Source organism: Giraffa tippelskirchi, chromosome 7 (genome assembly GCF_054371585.1).
Source record: "Giraffa tippelskirchi isolate mGirTip1 chromosome 7, T2T-mGirTip1v1.2.pri, whole genome shotgun sequence".
Classification (NCBI taxonomy): Eukaryota; Metazoa; Chordata; class Mammalia; order Artiodactyla; family Giraffidae; genus Giraffa; species Giraffa tippelskirchi.
The window spans coordinates 116,465,156-116,489,508 of record NC_137281.1 but is presented as its reverse complement, the minus strand read 5'-3'; the positions used below and the strand labels follow the sequence as shown (position 1 = coordinate 116,489,508).

Below are 24,353 nucleotides of genomic sequence, written 5' to 3'. Positions count from 1 at the left end.
CTGAGGTAAAAAAAAAAATCAACCAAGGTACAGGTTTCAAACAGAAGCTGAAAATTTATTATAGCCTTAAGACTAGACAAGTAGCTATTTAAACTTCTTTAAAAGTTATTTTACAGAAAAATATTTATCTGTTTAATAAAAATAATGTAACACAATCATGACATCTTGGGCATTGACTTTGTTTTGAAAATCTATACTGAGTATGAAACAGCTATTTTATAAGTGGCTTATTACCCAACTTCTACTGAATTTAGTATCCTGCTTGAATGTGGTAATTCTAAAATCCAGTTGCTAAGTGGTATATATTTGCTTTTCAAAGGAAATATCTGGATCAAAATGTGTCCACAGAAGTATAAACAAAATGAAGGCTAGAAACTTTGTAACAAAGTTAGGAACCAGGACCTTTCAGAAATAGATCCTATATGCAAATTTCCCACAGACTACATTATTTTTCAGTCTATTCCTACTGTATCCATATTGAAAGACACCTTTAATAACATCTGAGAATTTGCTTCTTTGATATTTTATCAACCCTATCCTGCCAAATGCCAGATTTGGCAGTCCCCAAACTTAATTTCTTTGGCTGGAAAGAGTGACACAAAGCTCTTCATGTTGCCACTCAGTGGTATTCAACAATTCTCTTCTTAACTCATACTAGTAACTAGTTTCAGAAATTCTCTACCTTTCCAATTTATTCAAGTTCCCAGACACTTTTAACCAAAACTATAAATGACTTGAAGTTTAGAGACATGTCTTACTTGTCTGTAGATTGCTAGAATGGTGGCCTGTGTACAACAGGCACTCAGTAACAGTTACTTAAAGAAACCATTAAGTAAACTCAGTGAACCACATCACCATTCACTCCTTATTTACAACAAAAAACTCTGCCTCTTATGTCCTTGAGAAGATTACCATAATTTTGGCTACATCACTCCCTACTGCATAACCCTGCACAGGGATTGAGCCTGGCCCCACAGCAGTGAAAGCACCCAAGCCCTAACCACTGGACCACCAAGAAGTTCCCTACTTATTCTTCATAAACATATTTTGTTACATAAAATAGGATTTTTAAAAGAGCTATGAATTCATAAGATAATGAGTGTAAAGTGCTTAGCACAGTGCCTGTAACATTAAAAAGCATCTTGACCTACACCTTATATAAAAATGGGTCATAGAACTAAATGTGAAACACAAAACAGTAAAACTTTTAGAAGAAAACAGACAAGTCTTTGTGATCTATGTTATGCAAAGAGTTCTTAGATATGACATAAAAAACACAATCCATAAAGGAAAAACATTGATAAATTAGACTTCCATCAAAACAAAAAAGATTCTGCTCTTGAAAAAATAAACTTAAGAGAAGGAAAAGGCAAACCATCAACTGGAAGAAAATTTGCAAATCACATATCTGAGGGAGGATTTGTATCCATAATACATTAAAAAATCTCAGAATTCAATAGTTAGAAAACCAACAAAAAATTTGGCAAAAGATTTGAACACATACTTTACCAAACAAGATCCAAGGATGGAAACCAAACACATATAAAGATGATCAACTTCGTTAGTAACAATCATAAGGAAATGCTATTTAAAACTACAGTGAGCTATCACTACACACCTATCAGTGTGACTCAAGTAAAAAAACTGACAATACCAAGTGCTGAGGAGCATGTGGGGTACCTGGAACTTCATAACTTGCTGGTAGGAATGCAAACTGGTACAGTCACTTTGGAAAATAACTTAGCAATTTCTGATAAAATTAAATACATACCAACTGCATTGTCACCTTAAATGAACACCAGAAGTAGATGTGGAAATTGGATGCTATAAGAGAAAACGGTCTGGCTTAGTAGGAATTTAAGGAAGAGATTAGGAAGAAGGAAAAAATCACACACCTCAGCAAATAAACAAAGTACACTTGCTCAGTCTCAAGAGAAATGAAAACTTCTGTTTAGGAAAACCTGTACAAGAAAATTTATCAAAGCTGTATCTGTAATTGCCCAAAATATAAACAACTGAAATGTCCTTCAACTGGTGAATGGATAAACGATAGTAAATTTATACTATGGAACAGTACTCAGCAATAAAAAGGAAAGAACTACTGAAACACTCAACAATATAGACAAATTTCAGCAGATCATGCTAAGTGGAAGAAGCAAGACCCAAAAGGCTACATAATGTATAATCTCATTTATATGATGTATTGGAGAATGTGTGGAGGGAAGGCTATGGCTACATAGGCAGCATGAGAGAAGGTTTGGGTGATTATTCTATATCCTGATCATAGTGAAGGTTACATAACTCTGCGTATGTTAAAACTCATAGAACTGTGGACCCAAATCACTAAGTTTCACTGTATGTAAATTAAAAAATAAGTTTCAAAAAGACTGTATTCCTTACAAAGCAGAAAGACTTTTGTTAATTTCCAAATAACTCTTAACAAAGAACTATAAATTAAGTTGACAGCATGCATAAATTTTAATTTATGTGTGGTCTGCTGATTCCTGCAAACCATCTTCATTTCTTCTGTGAGGATACACCTGATACTCCCAAATAAAACTACAGAACTCTTATATACTCCCAGGAGTTTGGAGTATACTGTTTGTCTCAATGTTGTTTTTTTTTTTAATTATTTTTAATTGGAGGATAGTTACTTTACTACGTTGTGTTGGTTTCTGCCATGTAGCAACATGAATCAGCATAGGTATACATATGTCCCTTCCCTCTTGAACCTACCTCCCACCCCATTCCACTGTTCTATAAGCTCTACTTTCTGCTTCTACTCACAGGACAAAACCTGTCTTTTCATCTTTATGTTCCTGGCATTAACACCATAGATACAAAAGGCCCTTTATAGATATCTAATAAACACATGAATAAAATATGTCCTGGGGTGCATATACATTCAGTTCAGTCACTGCATCTGGAGTGCACACATTATAGTATGCACACAATAATAATCTGCAGGAGTATAAGGCGATGAATCTAAGTTTACATTTTCTTTAGAATACCACACATGAGACATATAGATATAACTACAAATGTATGTATGTTCCTGAGGAACAGGAGGAGTAGGGAACCTACAGTCCTCCTATCCCTTCATGTAGTGAAGCGGTGCAAAATCAGTAACACCTCTGCAGAGAGGCTAGAAGAGTGGGGAGTCACTGAGGCAACACACAGAGGCAAACATCTGAACAACCAGTCTTTCCTGAGTAGCCCAGCTCAGTTCCCTGCCTCTTGATGCCAGAAGCACACTGCATGGCTGCAAAGTCTGCACAGACCTTTTACACAGGCTGCTGACCCAGCATATCCTGCAGACACTGGTCAGCTCTAGGAACCCTGGCATTCTGAGCCCAACTTAAGGAGTTTCATAATATTCACCTGTCTCAGGTTCCATCAGGCCAGGCTTGAAATTATTTAGAATTTGGTCCTAGAACCAAATGGTTTGATTCAAGGTATCTCATATGAGAAACAGATTTTCTAGATTAGCTACTGGGTTTTTGGAATTCTTGTATAAAATAGATAACTAATTCTAGCATAGGGAATTCTACTTAATTCACTGTGGTGACCTGAATGGTAAAGAAGTCCAAAAGGGAGGGGATACATGTATATGTACAGCTGATTCATTTTGCTGCACAGTAGAAACACAACACTGTAAAACAACTATACTCCAATAAAAGTTAATTTTAAAAAGACTGCTATATATCTGAGACCTGCACATCACATTCAGGATTAAACTGCCCCAGTGCATGCTAAAATAAAGGTGCACTGTTTTACACATGCATCTGTACCACATTTGCACTTACACTCTCCTAAAGCAGAGGTGAAAAGAGTGATCTGAAGGGAGATTTTCAATGCTGAAGTTACTAATGCTTTCAACAGCCTCACCTACAGCTAACATACAGTTAGCTCTCTTCAGCAGCACCTTCACTTACATTCTGCTGCATTGATGCTGTTCCCTCCTACAGAGATCAGCAGTAAGTAGAGAATAGCAGGTCACTGGAGTGGCTTCTGAGGGCCAAATCATAAAGAGCACCAGAAGCAGATATGGAAATGTGATGCTATAAGAAAAACGGTCTCTCTTGGCAGGAATTTAAGGAACAGATTAGGAAGAAGGAAAAATCACACACCTCAGCAAATAAACAGGAACACACATACTCAGCTCTTCAGTCATGTCTGACTCTTTGCGACCCCATGGACTATAGCCCACCAGGCTCCTCTGTCCATGGGATTTCCCAGGCAAGAATATTGGAGTGGGTTGTCATTTCCTTCTCCAGGGGATCTGCCCAACCCAGGGATCGAACCCACGTCTCCTGTGTCACCTGCACTGGCAGGCGGATTCTTTACCACTGTGCCACCCGGGAAGACCTTCACTGCCAACAGGAAACATCCAAGGAAATAAAAACAGCTTTCTATAATTGTTAAAACATCAAAAAATTAATACCATTCCTGTCTTCCATTCTAAAGCTGATAAAATGAAAATAAACCACAGTTCACTTTGCTTTTCATCTTTCCCAACTGTTACTTAATCCTGAGTTAAAAATTTTGTTTTAAATAATCAGTCTCCATATGGTACTCTCATAATCTAGACAGGATCCTGTTAGTTTGGGAGTAAAATCTGATTTCACTTTGAAAGACATTCCCAACTGGGATTTTCCTCTTCTCAAATTATCTGTCTTCCCAGCAACAGTGTGTGGTCACAGAAGTGTATGAGACATGCTAATGCATTTATCAAGTGATTATTCTCGGCCCCTCTGCTGGCAAAAACAAGCAGGAAATGGCACAGAAAAAACATGCATAGTAAGCCACATTAACCAGCTTCAAAGCTGTTCAACTTGTGTGGTTCCTATGAATTCAGGGGGAAGAGAAAAAGTGCTGTTGCTTTGTCTTCTCCAAGACTACTTCCCCTTCAGCGTTTGCCAAGTGATTGCCTTATATTGCCTAATCCAAGAGATGCCTTTCTTACGCCTTGTTGTCATTCCATAAAGAATTAGTTCTGCTTAATAGCTCAACTGTGCAGGAAGAACATTCCATGCAATTTTACACTTTGAAGCAGTCAGAGAAACAAAAGGATCAAAAAAGCGTTAAGGGAGTGAGGTTTTGTAACAAAATTCATGTCATTTAGCAACTTCATCCGTGTACAAATTTAGAATGAGAAAAATCACAAAATCCACCAAAATTAAAGCAGAAATATTTCTACTAGGATTACTTTTGCTTTTCCAAATAACTATTTAAAGGACATTCTAAACAATTCAAGAACTGCAGTATATTAAATTATTTGTTGATAAACTTTACTATATTCTTTTCCACTATTGTTTTATATGTTGTTTTCTCAGATTATAAAAAACCTGGTTTTCCTTTCTTTTTCACATAATAACCTGACAGTGGATATTTAGTAAATGTGTGTTAATACAACTCATTAAAGTTTGCATAATCATAATTTATTTTGGTCTATGTATGAAACAATTCATAAACTGGACATCAATCACTATGAAATGTCTGGGTATTTTTTTCATCTTCTAATAACTTTTAAAGACAAGCCTATATAGCTGATAACAGAAAAAATATAGATATACATACACATCAGGTGATCTTGTTAGAGTGAATTCATATAGTGGACTTTGAGTTCTAAGCTACCTGTCTATAATACATTGGAGTTTTTTAACGATACTAGAGATCCCTTCTTTTTTTTGGCTTGACCACCCAGTACTAAAAAGGAGAGATGAGAGGATTAATCTACTACACATTTTATATATATCAACTCATTTAATATTCATGAAAACCTTAACAGATAAATAATATTACTTCTACTTATAGGCCAAAATCCTAAGAAGTTAAGCCACTTGCTCAGGATCATAGAATTAGTAAACAGCAGAAACATGAGTCAAATGGTGCTTTTTATTTTTTTAATTACACACAACCTGCAGCCCTAGAGACATAAGGAGTCCACCCAAGAAGTCCATCATGGCACTTCAGAGAAGGAACACAAATCTGGCCTAGTGAGTCTATTCTCCTGACAGGAAACAGACATTCATGCCCAGAAGACAAGCGGTTTCCCTTCCCCCAATTTGCTCTCCTTTAAACCTTCCTAGAAGTAATAGCAAAAACATACTTCCCCAACCTTCCAGTTGACTGAATCATCCTCAAAATCATCAGTGAGAACTTTTAGGATCTTCTGTCAGCAATTCTTTCTCCCTCTTCTTATTTTTTAGCAACATCAATTTAATTGTGCAATTCATTATTCTAATTTCACATTATTCTCCAATAGACTTGTCTATTACAAGTGAATCACTTGCCATTCTTTAAAGAACACTCAGAATCAGGCTCTGTGACAACCTAGAAGGGTGGTATGGGTGGGAAGTGGGAGGGAGACTCAGGGAGCAGACATATGTATACCTATGGTTGATTCATTTTGATGTATGGCAGAAACCAACACAATACTGTAAAGCAATTATCCTTCATTTAAAAATAATTTATTTAAGAAAATGAAAAAAAGAGTGAGAAAAACAAAAAAAATAAAAATAAAAAAGAACACTCAGAACCTAAGAACGTTAAACTGATAAAGTCCTCCATAAAAGTACAACCCACAGGATGCTTTCACATCCCCCTGCCATCAAATCAAGCTTGAGAATCAGGGAAGGCTTCTCAGAAGAGGTGGCATGTGTAGTTGAGGGTTTAAGAACTACTAAGCAGCCAGAGACGATCAAGAGTAGTCCTGGTGAAGGGTAGAGAGTGGGCAAAGGCACAGAGCAGCAAGAGAGCATAATGCATTCACAGAATTAAAATTCCATGCAACAGGAATTTAAGGCATGTAGGAGAGTCAGAGGGTGAAGTAGGGTGGAGACAGAGTAGTAAAGGGTGCAGCTGCCAAGTGGGCAGGGATGCGATAATGAAGAGCCTTGCCTATTAGTGTTCTAATGCTTTGCTTCTAAGTGTGGTCTCTGGAAAAGCCTTAGAATTTATTTGAAATACAGAATATCAAGCTGAACCTCAGACTTATCAAATGCCAATTAGCATTTTTTAAAGATACTCAGGTGACTTATATGCGCTTTAAAAATTTGAGAAGCAAGGCTCTAAGCATTTGGGTTGCATCTTGAAGGCAATGAGAAGCTAATGAAACGTCTTTTTTTTTTAACGTTGTCAACCACTTTCTTCATATACTGGTTTGTTTTTTTAGTCGCTAAGTCGTGTCCAACTCCTTTGTGACTCCACAGACTGTAGCCCACCAGGCTCCTCTGTCCACAGAATTTTCCAAGCAAGAATACTGCAGTGGGTTGCCATTTCCTTCTCCAGGGGATCTTCCCAACCCGGGATCAAACCTGTGTCTCCTGAGTCTCCTGCATTGGCAGGCAGATTCTTTATCACTGAGCCATCACAGAAGCCCACCACTGAAACATTTTAAGTAAAAGATATATACATGATCATATTTGAAAGCAATATGGGAAATTTACTATGAGTAGCCACAAATGCAAATGTGTTTTTTTATAGTGTAGTTGCTTTGGATTCTGATGTTTGAGAATGCTTGTTTCATAAAAATGCTTCCCACATTTCTACTCTCTTTTTCTATGTTTGTCAGGACCTGGGGTGTAAGGGAGATATGTGAGAGGTTGGCGAAAGAGTGCAAACTCTCAGCTATACAATAAGGTCTGAAGGTCTAATTGAGAACATGGCAGCTATAGTTAATAACACTAAATTGTATAACTAAAATTTGCTAAGGGGGGTAGAACTTAATGTTTTCACACATGCACAAACATGTGAGGTGATGGATTTGCTAAGTAACTAGATGAAGGGAATTCTTTCATAATGTATATCAAGTCACTGTGACATACACTTCAGATATCTAGATATCTTACAATTTATGTCAATTATACCCCAGTAGAGCTGACATTTTTTAAGAAGTGCTTCCTTACCTATACAAAGGCTCCCAGTGATAAGACATTTAATATTATCTCAAACACCAAGAATGTACTTTCTGTAGGATAAAAGCATCATATCCATATATTAACTATATACAACTAATGATTTAAATCAAATTTATGCAACCATGCTCCCTAAACAATTTCTTTAATTCAAATTCTTATCTGGCCTGTTAACAGCTTTTGGATTACCTGGGTAGGGTAGATTAAGGCTGGATCTGCTCTTCACAAACCAGTTTTTAAATGAAGAAAGCATATACTCTTACAGAATTTGTTTTTCTAAATTATATGCAACCTTAAGCTAAGAAGAATAAGAGCACAGAATTCTGAACCACAGTCATACAGAAATCTCCTATAATGTGTTCAATAAGCCATATCAAAATAATCCATAGTTGATAGAAATGGGGTTAAAGAAACTTACAGCTCATATCTCATCTGTTGTCAAGTGTCACATTCATTCAGGTAAAGGAAAGTTAACTGATAAAAAATCTGCTTTTAAATGCCTGTTATTGGCAGTGGAGAGAGCTAGACAACACAATTTTTTTTTTTTTTGATGGCTTGCAGTGAATGTCATAGAAAAGATTTTGTACTTAAAGAAACATGATCCTGCTGAAAAAGAAAATAAAACTGATTTTCTTAATAACAGTAGCAAAAATGTACTAAAAGTTACATTTGACTATGTAATGCATCTTTCATAGTGACACAAAAATTACGATGCTACCCACGTTCAGCCCTCACAGTCCTCTGGTCTGGACAGATACCCCAACAGACTCGTGACTGTGATATAAACATAACTACATTCAGATGTTGTTGTTCAGTTGCTAAGTTGTATCCGACTCTTTGAGACCCCAGAGACTACAGCATGCCAGGCTCCTCTCTCCTTCACTATCTCCTGGAGTTTGTTCAAACTCACGTCCATTAAGTCAGTGATGCTATCTACGCATCTCATCCTCTGCTACTCCCTTCTCTTTTGCCTTCAATCTTTCCCAGCATCAGGGTCTTTTTCAATGAGTTGGCTCTTCGCATCAGGTGGCCAAAGTACTGGAGCTTCAGCATCAGTATACCAATGAGTATTCGGGGTTGATTTCCTTTAGGATTGACTGACTTGATTTCCTCGCAGTCCAAGGGACTCTCAAGAGTCTCCTCCAGCACCACAGTTCAAAAGCATCAATTCTTCAGTGCCTTCTTAAGGGTCCAATTCTCACTTCCATATGACTACTGGAAAAACTACATTCAGAGCCAGTCGTAAAGCTGGATTCCCCAACTTGGTGTGGGAGCATTCTTCATAGCCTAATGCAAATTTTCCACACAGCTTAATAGAAACTCTTGAGTTTCTTTCAAAGAGATGGCTATCAGTGGCATCGTTTGAATGGTTTGGGGGCATATACCAGTGCTCAGAAGTCACTAAAGCAGCGGTTTTCAGCCCCTATTCCATGACAGGCAGCCCTTTAGAAGTTTCCTTCCCCACAAACACAAATTTGCTGATAGGAGTCTGTGTGCGTATCTGCAGAAAGGTGGGGTAAGATGGCAGAGAAAACTGCAGAAAGGTGGGGTAAGATGGCAGAGAAAACTGAGGCAAAGGAATTAGTGAGAAAGAGAGGAAAGAGAAAGAGGAAAACGGAGAAAATACAGGGGAAAATATTCCATGACAAGCAAAAAGACAACGAGAAGGAACAGAGCAGGAATGCACGGTGCAAATAAAGGGACACAAAAAAAATTTTTAAGGGATACTGATGGTTCTGCCAATCACTGCTAAGCAATTATGACAATAGCTTCTAGAACATTTTAATTTGGTGACAGAGTACTGGAGTTGACTACATTAGTAAATACACTTAGCCAGGATTATTTTCAAAGTGATCACTGCTGGGGCTATGAAATCGATTTATTTTTAATTCCTAGTTATCTTGGAAAATGAATGATTAACAAAATTATAGAACCGTTTTTTATGCTCTGAGTGAGTGAAGTCGCTCAGTCGTGTCCGACTCTTTGCGATCCCATGGACTGTAGCCTACCAGGCTTTTCCGTCCATGGGATTTTCCAGACAATAGTACTGGAGTGGGTTGCCATTCCTTCTCCAGGAGATCTTCCCGACCCAGGGATTGAACCTAGGTCTCCCGTATTGTAGGCAGATGCTTTTCCGTCTGAGCCACCAGGAAAGTGCTCTAAGAGACCTCAAAGATAGTTTAATTAAATTTCTTTATGGCTGTAGTTATGGATGTAAGGACACAGTAATGATTCAACAGTGTTAAGGAGGCCAGTAACAAAAACTGTCAATCAAAAATATAGTAAACCCTCAAATTTTATCTATGACACAGTGGGAGAAGAAAAAGTGAAACTTATACCTGACCTCAGTAGACTTGCCTCCTCCCCTCTAAAAGCAAATATGCTTTTTTTTAAACATGCACAAATAAAAAACAAAACAAAAAGAGTGAAGTTAAGGAAAAAAATAGTAATTTTAGAGCCACTAATTGAACAGCTGTGTGACTTTGTAAATTATTTAATGTTTCTATATCTTACTTTTTTAAGATTTTTTTTAATGTGGATCATTTTTAAAGTCTTTATTAAACTTGTTACAATACTGCTTCTGTTTCATGTTGTTGGGGTTTTTGGTCAAGAGGCATGTGGGATCTCAGCTCCCCAACCAGGGATTGAACCCACAACCCCTGCACTGGAAGGTGAAGTCTTAACCACTGAACCACCAGGGAAGTATCCATGTCTTAGTTTCTTAATCTATAAAAGGGTAAGAAATTTATTTCAGTCATGGTGAGGATTACATGAAATATTCTAATAAAGGATTTAATTCTGTCCTTTCCCTTCCACTGCTCCATAATACTGATTTGTTACAACTTCTGTCTTGCAGCTCTTCCTCATCCCTAGGGACCATTAGCTTACAAACATATTCTTGTCTTTCCTATCCTATAGGGATGGTCTCTTGGGCTTCTGTCTCAAGCCCTTTGCCTTTTTCTCACTGCATCCCTCTCCCACTACATCTCCTAATCACTTCTCAACCCCACCATGACCATCAGTGATGAATCAAATGGCTTCTCCTCAATCCTCAGCTTATTCAAACTCTGTAGTATCTACAAAAGTGGAATATACTTAGTTTCAGACTTTCTCCTTTTGACTCCCACCTCACTATTTTCTTTCCTGCTTCCTACCTACTTTGATGACTCTTCTTTTACTCACTCCTTAAACATTAAGGCTGACTGTGTCTGCAGCCCTCTTAATGTTATTTTTGTACACTACACTCTTTCCTTAGCAACCCCATCAACTTCCAGCACCTAATATGTTAATGACTGCGAAATCTATATATTTCTAGACTTCAACTTTTCTCTTAGAAAATCTTCAGTTCTACCAACAATATGGCTAAATATCTAAATCAAGAAGTCCCAAAGACACCTAAAGCTTGGTACAATAGGACTAAATTCACTCTCTTTCTCATTCATTCATGTTCTTTCCTCTTCTTTCCCCTTTCTACCTCTGCCACCTCTTAACTCTTTCTTTCTGCCTACCAATCCCTTCTTTTTTTCCACCTACCAATCCTTTCTTTCTTTCCAATGTGACTTAATGATGTCACCATCTAAAAACAAAGTCATAAATCTTTATCTTCAAGGATAGAGATCAACAAATTTTCCTTTTCACACTTTCTCTCATATCTTTTCCATCTGTAGTATACTGATGCTTCACTCTTCCAAATCCAAGTTCTTTCCATTGTAAAGAAAGAGCTCCATTCCCACCTCTAGAATCTGGGCTGCCCCTGAGAATTGCTTTTGGCCAGCAGAATGGAATGGAAATAACAGCCTGCTAATTCCATGCCAGCACCTTGAGAAGGTTTGCGCGATTCCCCCCACTCTCTTGGAACTCGCCACGATAACGTGAATAAACTCAAGACAACCTGGTGGGTGATGAAAAACATGTGGTCCAATCTCTCCTATCATTCCAACAGGCAGCCACATCGGCTGACATAATCCTAGACCAACCAGCACCCCTCCTCCCAGCAGACCTGCCTGCTGACGGTAAACATGTGTGAGCCCAGCTCAAGTCAGCAGAGCCACCCACCTGATCCATAGACTTGTAAGCAATAATATTTACAGTTTTAAGCCACCATGTTTAGGAATAGTTTGTTATGTGTGATAGCTAACTGATAAACTGTCTTTTTTGTTCTCATGGTTATGTATGCATCCATCTCTGAGTTGGCTATTGGAAATGTGCCATAATCGGTTTCCTTGTTTTGTCTCTTACCCTGTAATCATTTATGTATATTTGTGCATATATATATGTGCGTATATACATATTATAAAAATAATTTTAATATTTGTGTGTATATCTATAAAGTGAGTGGAGTCGCTCAGTCGGGTCCGACTCTTTGCGACCCCATGGACTGTAGCCTACCAGGCTTCTCCATCCATGGGATTTTCCAGGCAAGAGTACTGGAGTGGGTTGCCATTTTTCTCCAGGAGATCTTCCCAACCCAGGGACTGAATCTGGGTATCCCATATTGTAGGCAGACGCTTTACCATCTGAGCCACCAGGGAAGTCCTGTGTATATCTATGTATACGTGTATATATGTATGTGTATGTCTACATATCTTTACACAAAAACATTTACTTAATGAATGCAGATATAAGTTGTAAGTGAAAAGTAGATGACAGCTCTCAGATGAATGTTACACAGAGGGAAGTTCACAGAAGAGACAGATAACTGATGAAATGTTTAAGAAAACAGTAAATGATTTTGGGTGTAAGACTTGAATTGGGTCAAATTAAAATGGAGCAATGAAGGCATTCTCAGGCCTCGGAGTAACCTCCTCAATCACACAACTCATCATAGCCTTTTAAATCAAATGAATAACCTCACATGGAACCTTTTCCCCTATATTGATAAGTCTTTGACATAAGAATGTGAACACTAGAGGGTTAATGAATCAATCACTGGCAACCCACACCATGGTCAAGATGGTGAAATGAAATGTGCGGTCAGAGTTCACTGACCACTGGTCAAAGACAGACAAAGAGCCCTGTCTTAAATAATAGCTTTAGTTTTCAGAGATAGGGGGTCGTTTTCTGTACCTGCAAAGATTTTCCAGAATGCAGCTTTGTGTCTGTATGTTTTAACCAAATCCACAAATCTCAGGTGGATTTGCTTTCTTTGGATACTATAATAGCTAACTGAAAAACAGCTGATCCAACCCATAATTGTTGATCCAATTTGATCATTAAGACAACCAAAATAATGGTTTATGGTCTGGTCATTATAACTGTGCTCTCAAACTGAATTAAATATATGGCAATACAATTGATAACTCAAAGGCCATGCTGAAACAACTTAAGACAATTTGGTGCCAAGCAGTTATGGACTTTAATTTTTGAACATATACCAGGGTACATGTTATTTCAGATTATTAATATCCTTTTATATCATAAATTTATACACAAATTCAACTTACTTTCAAGACTTAGAATAAAGATAGTAAAAAGACAATAAAGACAAAATTTTAAATAAGCTGTCAAATAACTTAAGCAAACAAAGTATTTACAGCAATATAAGATAATCTAAATTCAGAAAGCCATTAATAGGACACAGTCTCTGACAAAACAGGAAAATGTATTTAAAAACACTCATCTAAAGATTGTTTATTCAAAATATTTCATACAGATATAAGAGGGCGTAATGTAAGTGCTTATAACAAGCACTGATGTACACTCCACCAAGCTTTATCAAATATTAACTTTATCAGATTTGTTCCAGAAGTTTCTTAAAGAATATAGAATATTACTGATTTGATTGAAGTTCTTTGTATACCTTTCTCTGACCTGATTTGATTGAAGTTCTTTGTATACCTTTCTCTGACCTGATCATCTTCCTTCCCTCTCCAGAAGTAACCACTAACCTGAATTTAGTATTTACTAGTCCCATGGGTATTTTTACTAAATATCTATGTATTTATAAACAAAGTATACACAGTTCTATATACTTTCAATCTATATACAAAGTCATCATATTCTATGCTGTAATTAATTTCTATGTTCAACTTTTTTTGGCCATTTATCCATACTGAGATGTATAATAACTAATCGATCATTTTAATAGATTATTTCACTATACAGAGTATGCCACGATTTACTAACCATTTTCTTATCGATGGACATGTAAGCTGTTTCCAACTTTTTATTATTACAAAGGATGCTTCAAGAAGCATTCTTTTATAAGTCGTCTTATATATATGGGCAAGAGTTCTCCTATGACATTTACCTGGAAATGAAATTAGTGATTCAAAGGGCATAAACATTTTCAAATTTTCCAGATATTGCCTAATTACTCTCTAAAATAGTTCTACCAATTTAGATTACCATCAGCTTTCTTTGCCATCAGTTGGAAATACATTTTTTTATTAATCTATTAGATGTAAAACAGTATCATTTAAAAACTTTCGTTCATTTCTCTGATTTCAAGTGAGTGAAGTACAGTTTTATACATTTATCAGCTATCTGTGAACTGTCTCCTGTTCATATTTTTTCCCACTATGACATGTCTTTTTCTATTGATTTGCAGGAGTTATTTATATATTTTGGTTATGAATCCTTTGTCATTTAGATTCACTACACATTTCTTATTTTTGGTGTGGCTTGTCATTTTACTCCTGGTTTTTATTAATTGTCAAAATTTATAAGTTTAAAATTTTTCTTTATAGTTTATGGGTTTTGTCAATTATTTTTAAATCCTTCTGTATCCAGAACTAAGGCCAAGTCTACAACTTCAGACCACACAACCCTCTCCATTTATCTTCTGTTTCGGTCTCTGTATATCTTTCTTGTTTTTGAGCCAGGATGTCTTTCAGTTTTCTGTTCTTATATTTAAACTACCATTTCTATGTATATGGAGCAGAGAGAATATGCCAAAGCACGAGCTCATTGCTCCATGACCACTAAAAGTGACACTTCTTTTATTTTTAACTAGAGAAAAAAGCTTTAAGTAAGGTTACGTTTCTAAATAAAGGCTATTTCCCATGCTTATGCACCATATCAGCTTTGAAATACTGTTTTAGGTATCATGATCTAGTCTAGATTGTGACTATTTAAATCTCCTAACCACTTAAAAAATAAACCTACATAAAATAGCTTTAAGAAATGATATACATTTTTTACCTACCTAAAACATATGTTTTTATGAACCAAAATTAAGCAGACACTTCTTAAAGAAATACATAAACATCTTTTGATGTTGCTAAAAGTTTAAATTTGGAAATAATCTTTAAAAATCTCTGTGCTTAGGGAATTTCCTGGTGGTCCAGGTTAGTAACTGATGCTTTCACTGCAGTGGCCTGAGTTCAATCCTTGCTGGTGAAACTAAGATCCTGCAACGCGCAGGACACACAGCCAAAAAACAAACAAAAACTACTCTGTGTTTAGTGAATTCAAATGGAAACTTCACAATGGAGACAACTGGGGAAAGTCCATTTAGAGAGTTCCTTAACCTTTTAGGAGTAGATAAAACATTATAATGATAATACTGAATATAACTGTAACTTTTAATCTAATTTTTCTATTTATTCGAATGGTAAAGTATTTTTCAAATTATCTAACACCAAAACACTTGATAACATATCAACTATCTTTATATATTTATGTGTCTATTGTTTAACGAGGCTACAATGACAGACTATGAGCTAAAACAAAATACTTTCATCCTAAAACCTCACTGCCAAAGCTTTCACATTTGTTTCCTGTCTAGTGAATCAGTTTCTACCACATCTGTGGCAAAATCGTAGGAAAATAAATCTGAAGTTTCAGGCTAATCAGGATATTTTCCATTTGCCTTCAGGAATAAGAACACTTTCTTTAGATAATCCCAAATATATTTTTAACCTGATTGATTTATTGATCCTATGCACAAATCTATTAGACTATTAGGAATTTTACCCCTTATCCATAAAAGCAAGATCATGAAGTTGGCAGCTGACCTCGGGCCTTGAGAGTATTCAAAGCATTTGTAAAAGTGACCTTAGGGCAACTCCAAGCCCTGAAGGATGCTTTTAGTGTTTACAAAAGCAGCAGGAAGTTCCTAATCCCTTTTTCTTTAAAAAGAGGGATAAATGTCTTGATTTGGAATCACAGCATCCTGGGTCCTTTGGAATTATCCAAAAAATTCTTTTGAGTATTGGGGATTCAAACTGGAAATCTGCAGGGAAAATAACTATTTTTAACATCAAAAAGTGCTCATCTTTAAGCCAAAAAGGCAGTGAAAGAAACTTAAAAAGCTATTTAACTACTGTTGGCTTGTCTATCAATTAACACACCAAGTGAGAGGAAAACTAAGGGAGAACTTTTTGATGTAACATTTAGATAAACATTTCTATCTAAACTAGAACAAGCTGGTGAAGAGGCATAGGTAAATTATTCAGCAAGTGCACAGATATTAAAATGCTCAACATTTGTTCACATTAACTTGTTTTTCAGATACATCCAAAAGCTATTTACTATCATACAGTCAGAATATAGCACTCTGTTTGACAGTAAAAATTATTTGCCACCAACGTATAAGTAAATTCGGATTATTTAGCTGATTCTCCAAATAAACTTTTATATCAATCACAACAGCCCTATTTGTTGTTAACAAAGGCTGATCTTTTATTCAGAATAAATAATCAATGGGCTGAAGAATGACAGGTCCTTTGCCAAATACATAAGCTTTTCCTACCTCTCTAATCCTTATGACTAATAAACTGGTAGTCAGTTAACCCTTAGTTGTGTGGGAGGCAAGGATTCATTGGAGAAGTCTGGGAATTTAAGAGTATTTCAATAGGGTGTTACAAAATCTTCAGAATATGAAAATCATCTTAAAGTCAAGGGATTAGAGGATCTACTCTTGAAGAAAACAGTATAATTGAGTTTTAAATTTCTTTCTAAATGACCAGACCACTAGGAGGAAGAAAATAATTTCTTTCACCTCTTTTTTTTTTTGTTTGTATCTATATAGGCGTAACATACAATGAAGAACTCAGGATTATAAACTCAAGTTTATCACAGCAGTAAGTAGTTTTAAGTAAGTAATTATATATATATAAGAAAAATATAGATTACATAAAACATACTATGTGTAATAGAGTATCTATGTATACACAGACACCACACACACACAGGTATACCTCATTTTATTGTGATTTCCTTTATTGTGCTCTGCACACGTTACTTACAAACAGAAAGTTTGTAGCCATTCTATATCAAGCAAGTCTCTTGGTGCCATTTTTCTAACATTTGCTCACTTTGTATCTCTGTTGTCACATTTTGGTAATCCCCACAACATTTCCAACTTTTCATTATTCTGATATTTGTTCTTGTGGTCTGTTATCAGGGATCTTTGACCTTACTACTGCAAAAAGATTATGACTTGCTGAAGGTGCAGCTGATGGTTAGCATTTTTTAGTAATCAAGTGTTTAATGAAGATACGGACATTTTTTTAGATTACGTTATTGCACACTTAACAGACTATGATACAGTGCAAGCTGAACTTTGCACCAGGAAACCAGAAAATTAATGTGATTCAATTTATTGTGATATTCACTACACTGCAGTGGTCTGGAAACAAACTTGTAATACTGCCATGGTATGCCTGTATATCTTTATAAACTTGCTAATCCCTAAAACTCAAGCTGCCATTATGAAACTGAAAGAGTTTTTTTATTCTCCAATAGGATCCATGTCTAGTAACATCCTCGTGTGCACACTGATGTGCCAGTTATGTAAAAACTGTGGTTTTAGCTACATGATGCCAAAACAATCTGACGCAAAGTGGAAAAAACAGCCATTGAGGCAAGAGTTTTGGTTACATGACCCAACTAAGTGATGGAAACATCCAAATGCCTCTTTGGTTTTTTTTGAGTATGCCATGCAGCTTGTGGAATTTTAGTTCCCCAACCAGGTATTGGACCTGGGCCCCGAGCAGTGAAAGCACTGAATCCTAACCACCAGGCTGCCAGGGAATTTCCAAACCCCTAACTCTATACTGGTCCATTCTGATGTCATGGAGACCTGGTTTCTATAGGGAAGTAGAAAATGTATATATTTAACACAGATTCAATAGTTTAACATTTCATACTGAATGCTTTACTAAAAATCGAAGTATTTCCCATAAGCCATGTGGCTCAGTCGGTAGAGAATCCATCTGTAATACAGGATACTCAGGTTCAATCCCTGGGTTGGGAAGATCCCCTGGAGAAGGAAATGGCAACTCACTCCAGTATTCTTGCCTGGGAAATTCCATGGGCAGAGGAGTCTGGCGAGCTACAGTCCATGGGGTTGCACAGAGTCGGACGTGAATTAGCAACAAAACCACCACCACTCATAAAATAGAGGACACAAAGAGGCATGTTACGACAAACCATTTCCTACTGCAAACTATCAAAATCTGGGTAAAGCACAATATTATCCTGTAGTGGAATGCTACTAGTAGTCAATGATTTTAAGAAGCCTCACAGGGTAAAGGCTCTCTCCTGCTGATTTATGAGATGTCTCTTTCAAGCATGCCTCTTGAGTAATTCTATGCAAGAAAGAAAAAGCAAAAGGCCACAGTGAAGGTTTCTGGGAGTTGCCATCTGAAAGCTTTTATTCTCCCAAAGAAAGAAAGTTACGACCTTTGACATAGAGCTGTGGTACCAAAGAAACTGCTCATAAATGTATGTCAGTAATGAAGCAGAAATCAATAATTTCATTTAATCTAGTGAACTATTATGTAGTGGGACAATATGCCTGAAGAGCCAAATGTCCATCTCTTATTAACACCTATGCTGCTGTTTCATTAGGACGAAAGTTTTGTTTGCCTGTTTTGCAGTTTTAAAAATCATTGTAATTGTCACTGTATGTGGAAAGTGTCCAGCATTTTAAAGTTAACATGAAATCTCTTTTCTTCAAAGAAAAATGCCTTGTAAAAATTTCAAGTTTTTAATGCAGTATTTTCATGTGGCCTTCTCAAATATGGCTATGTCATGTTTATAATAATAGGTCTCTTAAGACTCAAATTACTTTATATAAAGTACACTTACATGTGTTAACTGATTTTTATAAATATATACATTTTCAAACCAGTATCTCAGTTGGGTTGCTTACTAAAATGGAATAACTCAATTACTTAGAAAAGCCATAGTACAAGCTACACAGTAGTACAGGAGTTGTGGGATTAATTGCTTTCCTTAACTGACTTTCTAAAATATTTCAAAGATTTACAAGTTATTGAGAAATGGCTACATCTGTTATACCACATGAACGTTATCTGCAAAGTTGATATTAGAAGATAAAGAACAGGGAAGTTTGTTTATAAATCAAGCTTTTCCTTTCTAAGTTCAAGACTAGGCATACTAAAATTTTAGAAGTGTGTATTTTGAGGGAACATCAATTTAATGGATGGCACAAAGAACTTTAATAAACAAATGATGAGTGACCATTAATAGTTTCATATACTCACTAATCATTACTTTTATTTTTTATTTATTTTTAAAATGTTGGCTGTGCTGCGTCTTCGTTGCACTGCACAGGCTTTCTCTAGTTGCCGTGACTGGGCACTTCTCTCTAGTTACAGAGCGACTAGCGGCACAGTAGTTATAGCACAGGGGCTTCTCTAGTTGTGGTGCACGGGCTTGATTGCTCTGCTGCATGTGGGATCTTAGTTCCCAGATCAGGGATCAAACCCATGCCCCCTGCATTGGAAGTCACATTATTATCTGCTGGACCATCAGGGGAGTCCCTGAACATTATTTTTAAGGAGCATGTCCCCCAAAACAGAATTGTATAAGTGTAACAGTTATTTCAGGTAGAATACAATAGCAATTTTAGCATTTAAACTACTTAAGCAAAAGGCAAAGGAGGAAAGGAAAGATATACCCACCTGAATGAAGAGTTCCAAAGAACAGCAAGGAGAGATAAGAAAACCTTCTTAAGTGATCAATGCAAAGAAATAGAGGAAAATAATAGAATGGGAAAGACTCTCTCTTCAAGAAAATTTGCATTTTACACAAAGATGGGCACAATAAAGGACAGAAATGGTATGGACCTAACAGAAGTACAAGATATTAAGAAGAGGTAGCAAGAATACACAGAAAAACTGTACAAAAAAGGTCTTAATGACCCGGATAATCACAATGGTGTGATAACTCACCTACAGCCAGATATCCTGGAGTGTGAAGTGGGCCTTAGGAAGCATTACTACAAACAATGCCAGTGGAGGTGATGGAATTTCAGCTGATCTATTTCAAATCCTAAAAGATGAGGCTAAGTGCTGCACTCAATATGCCAGCAAATTTGGAAAACTCAGCAGTGGTCACAAGACTGGAAAAGGTCAGTTTTCATTCCATCTCCAGAGAAGGGAAATGCCAAAGAATGTTCTGCTGCTGCTGCTGCTAAGTCACTTCAGTCGTGTCCAACTCCGTGCAACCCCATAGACGGCAGCCCATCAGGCTCCCCCGTCCATGGAATTTTCCAGGCAAGAGTACTGGAGTGGGGTGCCATTGCCTTCTCCGAAAGAATGTTCAAACTACCACAAAATTGCACTCATTTCATATGCTAGCAAGGTAACGTTCAAAATCCTTCAAGCTAGGCTCAATAGTACTTGAACAGAGAACTTCCAGATGTACAAGCTGGGTTTAGAAAAGGCAGAGGAACAAGAGATCAAATAACCAACACCCAATGGATCATAGAAAAAGCAAGGGAATTCCAGAGAAACATCTACTTCTGCTTCATTGACTATGGTAAAACCTTTGACTGTGTGGATCACAACGAACTCTGGCAAATTCTTTAAGAGATGGGAATACCAGACCACCCTACCTGCTTCCTGGGAAACCTGTATTAAGGTCAAGAAGCAACAGTGGAACAACAGACTTACTGGATCTAAATTGATAAAGAAATATGTCAAGGCTGTATATTGTCACCCTGCTTATTTAACTTTTACACAGAGTACATCATGCAAAATGCCAGGCTGGATGAAACGCAAACTGGAATCAAGATTGCTAGGAGAAATATCAATAACCTCAGATACAAGGATGACACCACACTAATGGCAGAAAGCAAAGAGGAAATAAAGAGCCTCCTGATGAAGATGAAAGAGAGTGAAAAAGCTGGCTGAAAACTCAACATTCAAAAAACTAATAAGATTGTGGCATCTGGTCCCATCACTTTATGGCAAGCAGATGAGGAAAAAATGGAAACAGTGACAGCCCTTATCTTCTCGGGCTCCAAAATCACTGTGGATGGTGACTGCAGCCATGAAATTAAAAGACACTTGCTTCTTGGAGGAAAAGCTATGATGAACCTAGACAGTATATTAAAAAGCAGAGACATCATTTTGCCGACAAAGATTCGTAGAGTCAAAGCTATGGTTTTTCCAGTAGTCATGTACGGATGTGAAAGTTGGACCATAAAGAAGGCTGAGCACCAAAGAATTAATGCTTTTGAACTGTGGTGCTAGAGAAGACTCTTGAGAGTCCCGTGGACAGCAAAGAGATGGAACCAGTTAATCCTAAAGAAAATCAGTCCTGAATATTCATTGAAAGGACTAATGCTGAAGCTGAAGCTCTAGTACTTTGGCCATCTGATGCAAAGAGCTGACTCATTGGAAAAGACCCTGATGGTGGGAAAGATTGAGGGTAGGAGGATAAGGGGGTGACAGAGGATGAGATGGTTGGATGGCACCATCAACTCAATGGACATGAGTTTGAGCAAATTCTGGGAGATAATGAAGGACAGGGAAGCCTGGCATGCTGCAGTTCATGGGGTCACACTTTGTGACTCTTAGTCAGACAGGACTGGGTGACTGAACAACAAATACTATTTAAATAACTCAACTTTCTGGTATCAACGATGACACTGATACAAGTTTCAGTAAAATATAAAGTGGTATTACTTCACTAAATCATAACATGAGTATTATTTATAATTTGAAAATCATGTTGGACAATATTAAAACAATGAGAAATTATCCCACTGTTAATGTTTAGGGAAAATTCTGTGTTCCTAAAAACTGTGCTCATTTTCACTCTCCAAAAATGGCTCAAAGACTTTAATGATCTATTAACAGTCTTCAGCAAAGGGTATATTTCAAGTCTTATCTTACTGAAACTCTTTATGGCATCTAATCTTGTTTCATAAACTCTTTGAAACTTCACCCTTGGCTTCTGCGCTTGTGCATTCTCCTGGTTTTCCACCTACGTTCCTGACAACTGCTTCTGTCTCTGGTGGTTGCCCATGCTTCTTGCACTGCACACCCATCCTGCTCAAAAGTACCCACAACTTGGGCTCCACCTAAGTTCTGGTGATGCTCAACTCAGCATCTTTAGGCCATGCCTCTCCTGACTCCAATCACTCTCTTGGACCACATAGGTTATCTCACAGACGCCAACAATGAATTTATTCCAAGCCAAACTCATACTCTTGCTCCATTTGTTAGCTCCTCCTCCTGTGATCTCTCTCAGTTGGTGACACAACCATTCACCAAGTCACCCAAAATAGAAGTATCAACATCACTCTGAATTTTTTCCTCTGCTTCTCCCTTATTCCCCACATCTAACAAGCACCGCCAATTTTTAATCCTAACAACAACCTAAACTCTTAGTCTTCCCTTTATCCCTTTACTGGTGCTCTAGTATAGGCCCTTAGGAGCTCTCACTGTGCTACTGTCACAGCCTCCGTCCCTGTTCACCTGACTCTGTTCTCACAGACTCCAGTGTAATCAATGTAAAACACAAACTGCCCAGTCCAATCCCCTGCAGCTCCTCATCATTCACAGGTTAAGCTCCTTAAAATGGCATGTGGTACATAAGAGGTCTTTCTTTTTTTTTTTTTTTGAGTGGATCCTGCCCACATCTCCAACTCCACTTCTGGGCATCATTTCCTTGAAATCTGTTCTCTAGCAACACCAAATAGCTTATTATTGCACACGTAACATGCTATTACTTACTGTTGCACCTTATTGGACTAAGCCTCTTCCTCATCTAACTAAACTCTAGTTTTCCTTTAAAATTTAAGCTTTGGCATCACTTCCACAAGTTATCTCTCCCTAAGTACCTTCCACCCTTCCACCTCACACTTGGAGATGCACACGTAAGTATTCAGAGGCAAAATGTTATGATGCCTGCAACTTACATTTTTACAGGGAGTGAGGATGAAGCAACTGTGGCAAAATTTTAATAAACAGCTAAGCATCTAGGTGAAAAGTATTCAGGTATTCATTATACTACCCTAACACTTTTCTACAGATTTATACTTTTTCAATATAAAGTTAGAAAAAATAATATTACAAATGCAAGTCTATCAAAAATACACTCTACTACTGCACAATCATAGTATTCTAAAAATTATTCATTTATTAATTCCTTTCCCCCACTAACCCATCACTGAGGTCAGGGGTTGTTTTTGTAATTAAATTGTGGCATTCTTAGGACCTAACAACAGAGCAGGCTTTCAATCAATATTTGTTGAAGCAAAGAATGACAATGTCAAGTCAGAAATAAGTCTAAACACAGAATTCTCAAGAAGCCAGTAAGTGATTTAGTGTCTACAATATGCCAAGCATTTTCTTGGGTGTTCTGGCAGTGGAAGGGAATATAAGTCAAGGTCACTGAAAAATCCCATTAACTAGGACTGGACTGAAATAATAAGGAAAGACAGAAATGTAATTGTAAGAAGTGTTGAGAAATAAAACGAAGAGAGCTAGGATTATACAGAGATGTGAAGTTAAAAGAAGTTAGAAACTAAGTCTTCAAAGATCAGGTGTATAGCTTCTGAGGTAAGAAAAGATTCTTCAAGACTCCATATCCTTTTCTTTTCCTGCAAAACAGTAGGCTGAGTAAAGATAGATGTTCTCTCTTATTAAAAACACACAGAAATGTTGTACAAAACATATTCAAAACAACATCACCACCACTAACAAAATTTTAAGGGCAAGGACAGAATAGTAAACTTTGGCCTGATGCAATGACAGTCAGCTATAGGCACTACAGGCTTCTAGGAAGAAGTGGTTTTGTTCCATCACAACATAACTAACTGAGACCTGAGGCTGAAATCTCTAAAACAATGGAAGAGTCAGTAGAAAAACTCAACCACCAGTAAGTTCAGCAACAAGGAGGCTTTATTCTAGATGAGAAGAAATGTTTTCCATGACAAACATAAACCCCTGGACTTTACACACACTTGTGTAGATTACAAAATTATACAAATAATGTAGAGCAGCAAAAAAGTAATCCCCAATTGGTCCATGACCAGTGAAACTGTGGGGCGCCAAACAAAAGCAAATTCTTCCATAATATCAGATATATTAAGCCCTAGTGAAGATGAGCTTATAATAAAAGATTACAAGTCACGTAAGGAAACAATCTGCCCTGAGGAAATTCACCAGACAGAAAACAAGGAATTTGGCATCTCAAGCACTGTGATTAACAGTAAAGTTTAATAAA

At 37.0% G+C, this 24,353-nt stretch overlaps 1 protein-coding gene across 6 annotated transcripts in view; it reads right to left on the bottom strand.

Moving 5' to 3' along the window:
• PRTG (protogenin) overlaps positions 1–24,353 on the bottom strand; it is a 142,614-nt gene that overhangs the window by 94,210 nt on the left and 24,051 nt on the right. The gene's annotated exons all lie outside the window — the stretch shown is intronic.